At 41.3% G+C, this 8,840-nt stretch overlaps 1 long non-coding RNA gene across 1 annotated transcript; it reads left to right on the forward strand.

Moving 5' to 3' along the window:
* The first annotated feature begins 1,547 nt into the window (after positions 1-1,547).
* Positions 1,548-7,561, forward strand: LOC143805621 (uncharacterized). Its single transcript, XR_013221289.1, has 3 exons — positions 1,548-2,172; positions 4,940-5,038; positions 6,585-7,561. It is a non-coding gene; the product is annotated as an uncharacterized LOC143805621 (long non-coding RNA).
* The last annotated feature ends 1,279 nt before the right edge of the window (positions 7,562-8,840 follow it).

Below are 8,840 nucleotides of genomic sequence, written 5' to 3' on the forward strand. Positions count from 1 at the left end.
ATAGCACTCTGTCAGATCACCGATCTGACAGGCACTTTGCAGAGGCTTGCCGGCGCTTGCACTCAGCAGCTCTCAGCAGGCGCCGGCAAGCAGGGTCATCTCATGACCCGGAAGGAGTCCCGCGGCCATCTTGGATCCGGGGACTCCTTCCAGGTCACAGGAGCAGCACGATCTCATCGCGCTGCTCCGGTGGGAGAGCGCAGGGAGCCCCCGTCCCTGCGCGATCCCCCTCTATGCCGCTGTCACTATTGACAGCGGCATCAGAGGGGTTAAATGGGCATTGCTGCGGGGTGTCAGCTGTCATATACAGCTGACACCCGCACCCGATCACCGCGGCGCTCAGCGTGAGACCGCGGTGATCGGGGCGCCGTACTAGTACTGCGGCTGGCACTAATGCAGTGCCGGCAGCGCCGTACTAGTACGGCGCATGGCACGAAGGGGTTAAGGTCATGCCACACCATCTCAGTCAGATTAAGGTCAGGACTTTAACTAGGCAACTCCAAAGTCTTAATTTTGTTTTTCTTAAGCCATTCAGAGATGGACTTGCTGGTGAGTTTTGGATCATTGTTCTGCTGCATAACCCAAGTGCACATCAGGTGGAGGTCTCAAACAGATGGCCGGATATTCTTCTTCATGTCATTTGGTAGACTGCAGAATTCATGGTTCCATTTACCACAGTAAGTTTTACAGGTTCTGAAGCAGAAAACAGCCCAGACCATCACACTACCACCACCATATTTTACTGTTGGTATAATGTTCCCTTTCTGAAATTCTGTGTTACTTCTACGCCAGATGTAATAGGACATACACCTTCCAAAAAGTTCAAAACTGAGATGAGCTTTTATATTCTTATTGCTCAGCACTGGTGTTCGTCTTGGAACTCTTCCATGCAGTCCATTTTTGCCCAGTCTCTTTCTTATGGTGGAGTCATGAACACTAACCTTAACTGAGGCAAGTGAGGCCTGCAGTTCTTTGGATGTTGTTGTGGGGTCTTGTTGTGGGGTCTTGTTGTTTTGTGACCTCTTGGATGAGTCTTCGCTGCGCTCTTGGGGTAATTTTGCTCAGCTGGCCACTCCTGGGAGGGTTTGTCACTGTTCCATGTTTTCGCCATTAGTGAATAATGGCTCTCACTGTGGTTCGCTGAAGTTCCAAAGCTTTAGAAATGGCTTTATAATCTTTTCCAGACAGATAGATCTCAATTACTTTGTTTCTTATTTGTTACAGAATTTCTTTGGATCGCGGCATGATACCTAGCTTTTGAGGACCTTTTGGCCTACTTCACTTTGTAAAGGAGGTCCTATTTAAGTGATTTCTTGATTGAGAACAGGTGTGGCAGAAATCAGACCGGGGCGTGGCTAGGGAACGTGAACTCAGCTTTCCAAAGATGTGATAAACTACAGTTAATTTATGTTTTAAGGAAGGGGGCCAATCACTTTTTTCACACAGCGCCCTATTGACGTTTCTTTTCCCCTAAATAATAATACCATCATTTAAAAACTGCATTTTGTGGTTACTTTTGTTTTTTTTGTCTAATATTTAAATTTGTTTGGTGATGTGAAACTTTTAAGTGTGCAAAAGAATAGGAAATCAGGAAGGGGGCAAACACTTTTTCACACAACTGTATATTGAAAGTAGATAAAAAACAATTTGAGAATAGAGCCTATCCGATCGATGGTTCAGCTGATCTTCTGGCCGGCAGCCATCTCAGTCAGATCTCCCATACACAGTATCACTTGTTCAGCCGATAAGAGATCTGTTATCAGACATGCCTGGCGGCGACTTATCGACAGGAGATAGTACAGTCGGCAGTCCGAAATCGGACATGCTGGATCAATATTTCCATGTTAACACATTTTTCGGGGCTTCCACATACATTAAACTGTCAGTTGGACCTGACAGTATTGGCAGGTCTGTCCTACATCAGTCTAATGTATATGGTAGGTTTAGATTTATATTGAAATGAAATTCAATCAGGCCTACTTATATGCAGGACCATGGCAATGTGACATTGCAGGGTCACTTTGTGTAGTAGGGGCGGAAGTGTCAGTAGCTGCTGCCTGCAGGAGACTTTTGATTGATAAAACTGTATGGCATTTTTAAACCTTATTCAATTATTCTCTAGGCAAGAAAATGCAACAGACACAAAGAAAAAGAAATTGATAAAAACAAAAAGTAAGTCACTTATTTACTTCTGGTAAATCCTAGAAAAGAAGTCAATGTTTCTGTATGACGGTTCCAGCACATGTTCTCATGCTGAGAAGGCTGACAAATTTCTGCATCATTCCTCGAATCCTAATCCAAGCCAATAAATGGAGGAAAGGGGGCTAGTATCCTTTTGGACGTCCTTACAGTCAATGTATTTTCTATTGGGAAACATTGCTGCAGACTTGCATTAGCTGTGTAGGTGCACCTTACATCAGTTCTCGCACAGGATAGAGGTCAGACCACACTATATCTCTTTGTATAGGAACATTACAGCAGTTTACCTGTTTTTTACATTGTGATTTTTTTGTATTGTGGAATCTGAAGATTCGCTTTATGTGATAAGATACTTTGTAATTCTCAGAGCGCTTTCTAATGATTGGAGTGGTGGAATACTGTATTCACTAGCATACACAAACTAATATCAGCGCTCTCTATAAAATCAAATTTTTTATCTGAAAAAAATCTGGAGTGCTGGATTTTCTGAAAACTTTATATGATTTGACTTGGAGCAGTGAGGAATCCAGAGGACCTATCATATAAGGAACACAGACTTACCTTCGAGGGCTTAAGCACCACTCCAGCATTTTGTTATTTTTTTATTGCAGTGGCGGAGTGGTGATTCTAATGCAAGGTCCCTCCCCTGGTCTCATACTCACCCACTAGTGTTTTCACCATCTATCATCCCTACTCCCTTCGATCTCCAGCAGTTTTTGACTTCCCACTGGGCCATTGCTTCATGTAATTGGCTGAAAGTCACAAGTCAACACTAGTCTAGGAGAGCCTCTTTCTGGCCTCTTTCTGGCTGTCATAGACTTGCATGGAGAGCTTCTGACATTCGGCCAGTCAGAAGCTGTGGTCACAAGATGGAGCTGTGGGCCTGGAGTGGCACCGAAAAAAGGTGAGGGTCAGTATAAGACGGAGGGCAGATGTTTTAGTTTAGTAGCGCCACTCCAGTGTGGAAACCTCACCCCCACTGGAGCGGTGCTCTAACATTACGCGATACATTTTATCACAAGGAAAAGGAATTTATGTAAACATTGAATATATACATTTTGAACTGCATTAGTTATATAGGCTATGGCCCCAAAATTAGTAAGATTGACTTTTCTGACTCTAGTCTTAATGAGGGGTGTGAAGTGATAAGATGCACCAAAATCAATAAGAGGCACTTGAGACTTAATGAATCAGGTGCATCTTATCAGTGGCATGCCCCTCTGTGTACCTCACTAGAAATGTTACTCCAGTCAGGAACTGGAGTAACATTTCTGGCTTAAGGAACGCCACCAATTTCCCTGTATTTGATGGGGTTAGTGTAGCCATGCACTGTCTCACCCCCCGCTCCTCTTCAGTTATATCCATTATGGAGGAACTGCTTGAAACTGGCGTGAAAATGGCAATGTTTTTGTGCAACACTGCATTGTAAAAAAGGTTACGACTGTAAAAAGTGTTTTGTGCTCGTTTTCTGGCATAAAAACTTTGATTATCAGCCCCCTTATCTGTAAAGCTTGAGCTACCTAGTGCACGTTTTGATCAAACTGTGTGAGCCCATCTACCAGCAGGAAGCCAATCTCTTCATATAGAAAGCTACACTACAAGTCTTACCGCTCATGGGCCTAGGACTACAAACTTAAGGGGCAGCCAATCTAGAGGAAGTCATAACACCACAAACGTACACTGCAAAAACAAAATTAACAAACACCTTCAATTTTTCCAGAGTAGTGTATTTAGATACATACATTATTGAAAGTTATTAGAAGTCCTTACTATACCATGGCTACAAGATAGGACTTTGGGAAATTATAATATTTATGCATAAAGTATAATTACACAAATGTCTTCAATTGTCAGAAACTGTATAGAAAAAGTAATTGTTTGGTAGCCGATAAAGTCTTATGTCATTTGTGGACTTTACAATGACAGACAGCATGGCTACAGCTCCATCTGCATTCTAAGAGCGTTTCACTACTTACAATAAGTCTACTGTGGAAGCTGCAAAAGCCGCTTGTTCCTGACGCCTCTTGGTGATTTTCGTTCTACCAGGGGCTGTCAGAAAAACAGAGTTTGTTTATTTTGAGACTGGATGGAAGGGATCCAAGCAGATACACAGTAGCAAAGGAAGGAAGTAATTGTGTTGTATTGTTCTGCAGCGCTCATTGCTCAAAGTGGGAAAAAGTCACAGAAAAGGAAGTTGTTGAATTTGAAGGAGGAAAATGAATGTCCTGGAACAGTCGTCACATTGGTCCACTTGCTATTATTAATGAGAGTATTGTTTGACATTGATTACAAAGGAAAGGATTGTTCAACTGCACAACTGATTTAATGCAATATGATTTAATCCCCAAGCATTTACCATGGAAGAGGTGAAGATTTACTGATTTTTACATCCAATCTTTTGCAAACTGATATAACATTTTTTCTTTTAAATGGAGAGGTTGCTTAAAAAGAGTCTATCGGCCAAAATTAACAGTATAGACAAAGCATGTAGAGGATATAGCTTTTATAAAAACTGCACCTTTAGTAATATGATTTGCATGCCCCCAACCAGGGGCAAAATTAAAAGGCAGGCACGGCCAGCAGAAGGTCACCAGTCCCAGGTATCTATCAGGGATGAGCATTTTGCAACACTCGACAATGAGATTAGGCCTATCTCCAAGCCGGTTATTAAACTGACAGCCAGCTCGAAAAACATACAAAAGGCTGGCTCCCTGATTTCAACTGAACTTGTATCTTTCAGGCACTTCTGAGGCCAAAATGATGTACAGCAGCCCAATGAGGTCACCTTATCACAATGTAGATGTCACTCCTGCACCGCTGAGGAGAAGACAAAGGAAAGGTAAGCACTCCAATGGAGCTGAAGAAACTAGATTTTTATGAGGATATTAATTACTAGATGGTGGCCCGATTCTAAAGCATCGGGTATTCTAGAATATGTATGTAGTTTATATATGAAGATTTAAGAATAATGCAATGAGTACACAGGATTCGGCCGGCCAGGCACGACCAATCAGCGAAGTGTGGTTCATATCCCACGCCAATTCGTGGCTGGACTGCGCCTGTCGCTGATTGGTTGCACCCGGCAATATAACACAGCCCACGTAGCATATAGCACAGCCACGTAGTATATAACACAGCCCACGTAGTATATAACACAGCCTATGTAACATATAGCACAGCCACGTAGCATATAGCACAGCCACATAGTATATTGCATAGCCCACGTAGCATGTAATACAGCCCACATAGTATATAGCACAGCCACATAGTATGTAACACAGCCACGTAGTATATAGTACAGCCACATAGCATATAACACAGCCCATGTAGTACATAATACAGCCCATGTAGCATATAGCACAGCCACGTAGCGTATAACACAGCCCATGTATTATTTAACACAGCCCATGTAGTATATAATACAGCCCACGTAGCATATAGCACAGCCACGTACTATATAGCACAGCCACGTAGTATATAACACAGCCACGTAGTATATTGCACAGCCACGAAGTGTATTGCACAGCCACGTAGTATATAGCGCAGCCCACGTAGTATTTAGCACAGCCCACGTAGTATATAACACAGGCCATGTAGTATATAGCACAGCCCACGTAGTATATAGAACAGCACACGTAGTATATAGTACAGCCCACGCAGTATATAACACAGCCCACGTAGTATATAGCAGTGTGGGCACCATATCCCTGTTAAAAAAAGAATTAAAATAAAAAATAGTTATATACTATACTCACCTTCCGGCGGCCCCCGGATCCAGCTCAGGCCTTTAGCCTTTAACCGGAGCCACGGTTAAAGGCTATGCATGGGTGTGTGTGAGAAGGGGGTCACAGAATAGACATAAATATAAACTGAGGGGATACAGTGTGAGGGGACAGTGCTGCGAGAGAGACCAGTACGGAAAGGGGGCAGCATAGAGTAAAAACACTAAAGGTATGGATAATGTGGCAGATATAGATAAAAATGGTAGACAGTGTGGCAGTTATAGCTAATAGGGACAGACAGTGTGGCAGTTATAGCTAATAAGGGTGGATTGTGTGGTGGATATAGCTGATCATGGCAAGCAGTGTGGCATTCATAGCTAATCAGGGCAAGAGTGTGGTGATTATAGCAAATCAGGGCAGACAGTGTGGTGGCTATAGCTAATTATGGTGGATAGTGTGGCAGTTATAATTCATAAGGGCGGATGTTGGGGAAGCAATATTTTATAGAAGAGGACAGTGTGGCAGCCATCTATCATAAGAGAGAAAGTGTGAGGGAAATATTTTGTGCAAGGAGCACATTGAGATGCAATTATTTATTCAGGTGTGCAGCGTGGGGAAGATATTATTATTCAGCGACCTTATAACGACAGTGTTATTTTTAAGGACACCATGTTGGGATGTGCTAAAGATGACCAGAGAAGATTGAAGTCTGAAGAGACAGCATGTGGATGTGGAAAGTCAATATGGCATAAGGGCAAGATGTTGAAGAAGAGAAAGATAAAAACTCCAGTCAGAGAAAATGTTCCCTATAAGTCACTTGGATGTAAATGATTATTTGCAATTCTACGACTCATTGGTAATGTGGTTCCTGTATTGTTCGTAGTCTGTTGATGGCTGTTAACAACATTCATTTTTTGATGGTGCTTCTGATAAATGTACTCATATGCTGATGATTGTTATAGTGATGTATATCTGTACCGGTGGTGCTTCTGATGATATATTCATGTACTGATGGTGGTTTTTATGCTGTATTTATGTACTGATAGTGGGTGCTGTTTTCCTGTATTGTTAATGGTTCTTATCCTGTACACATGTAGCAATCCATAACTTGTCAAATAATGTGATACATGGCTATGTTAATAAAATATTGTGCAGTCTGACAAAGTAAGGATTATTACATCTTCATTTATATTGGGAGCATTATTTATAAAATCAAGCACTGCAGCATGCCAATTCCTTACAGCCTGTAATATACTCAATGTCGGGATTTGACTCTACTTGCTGATTCCAGTGGTTATCACATAAGACTCCTCTGGTCCATGTTGAGTGTGACACACACCATGTCACCAAACAGCACAGTAAGTATCTGTAGCCCTATATACAGGCCTCACTCACTGATTCCAAGATTGTAGACACCTGTGATGCTAGCTAGTGGACACACCTTGATTTAACATGTCGCTTTTATCACATTATTTTCAGGGGTACCATTATTTCTATCCAGGCCTATTTCATGAGTTTTATTTATTTTTTATTCTGTGGAAGCATGGTTGAAAAGCAGTGTCGGACTTTCATTTGTTCATTTTCATAGATCTTTTATTTATTACTTTTATCAGATTCATGTTATTTCTGTGACCATTGTGGGTTTTTCTGTCATTAAACGAGGGGTACCAACAATTTTGACCACGTGTGTAAATGCTTAACCCCTTTGTGACAATGCCAATTTTAACCTTAAAGACCAAGCCACATTTTACAATTCTGACCACTGTCAATTTATGTGGTAATAACTCTGGAACGCTTCAATGGATCCCACTGATTCTTAGACTGTTTTTTTCGTGACATATTGTACTTCATATTAGTGGTAACATTTCTTTGATATGACTTGTGTTTATTTCTGAAAAAATGGAAATTTGGCACAAATTTTGAAAATTTAGACATTTTCAAACTTTTAATTTTTGTGCCCTTAAATCAGAGAGATGTGTCACACAAAATAGTTAATAAATAACATTTCCCACTTCTCTACTTTACATCAGCATAATTTTGGAAACATATTTTTTGTTTGTTAGAAAGTTACAAGGGTTTAAAGGTGACCAGCAATTTCTAATTTTTCCAGCAAAATCATTTTTTAGGACACTATCACATTTGAAGTGACTTTCGGGGGCCTATATGACAGAAAATACTCAAATGTGACATCAATCTAAAAACTGCACCCCTCAAGATGCTCAAAACCACATTCAAGACGTTTATTAACCCTTCTGTTGCTTTACCAGAATTAAAGCGATGTGGAAGGAAAAAATGAACTTTTAACTTTTTTCACAAAAAATTTACTTTAGACCCAAACTTTTTTTTATTTTCACTAGGGTAACAAGAGAAAATAGACCACATAATTTGTTGTGCACTTTCTCTTGAGTGCGCTGTTACCCCATATGTGGGGGAAATCTACTGTTTGGGCGCACGGCAGGGCTTGGAAGGAAAGAAGTGCCATTTTAATCTTTAAAAGCAAAATTGGCCGGAATCAAGAGTGGGCACCATGTTGTATTTGTAGAGCCATTAATGTGCCTAAACAGTGATCAGATATGCACCAAATATCACGGGTGCACGAATGACATGCTTGAGTTCCTGCCCTTCATGTTTTGCAGCTGCTAAACACGCATAAAAAACCATGGGGGGATCTGCGAAACTTCACGCATACCAGAGCACCCGATGCAAACTCGACTAGCGAGCACTTGCACTCAATCGTAGCTATCATATAATCATCTTTTTTTTAACTTTTGAAACCCCCCAATTCTAACTCCATCCCTAACACAACCCTAACCCCAACCCTAGCACAACACTAACCTTAACACAGCCCTAACCCCAACCCCAATCCTAACTGCAAAGAAAGAAAAAAAATAAAATGTTTCCAATTTTAGAATTTTTATC

The sequence above is a fragment of the Ranitomeya variabilis genome, chromosome 2, assembly GCF_051348905.1.
Source record: "Ranitomeya variabilis isolate aRanVar5 chromosome 2, aRanVar5.hap1, whole genome shotgun sequence".
NCBI lineage: Eukaryota > Metazoa > Chordata > Amphibia > Anura > Dendrobatidae > Ranitomeya > Ranitomeya variabilis.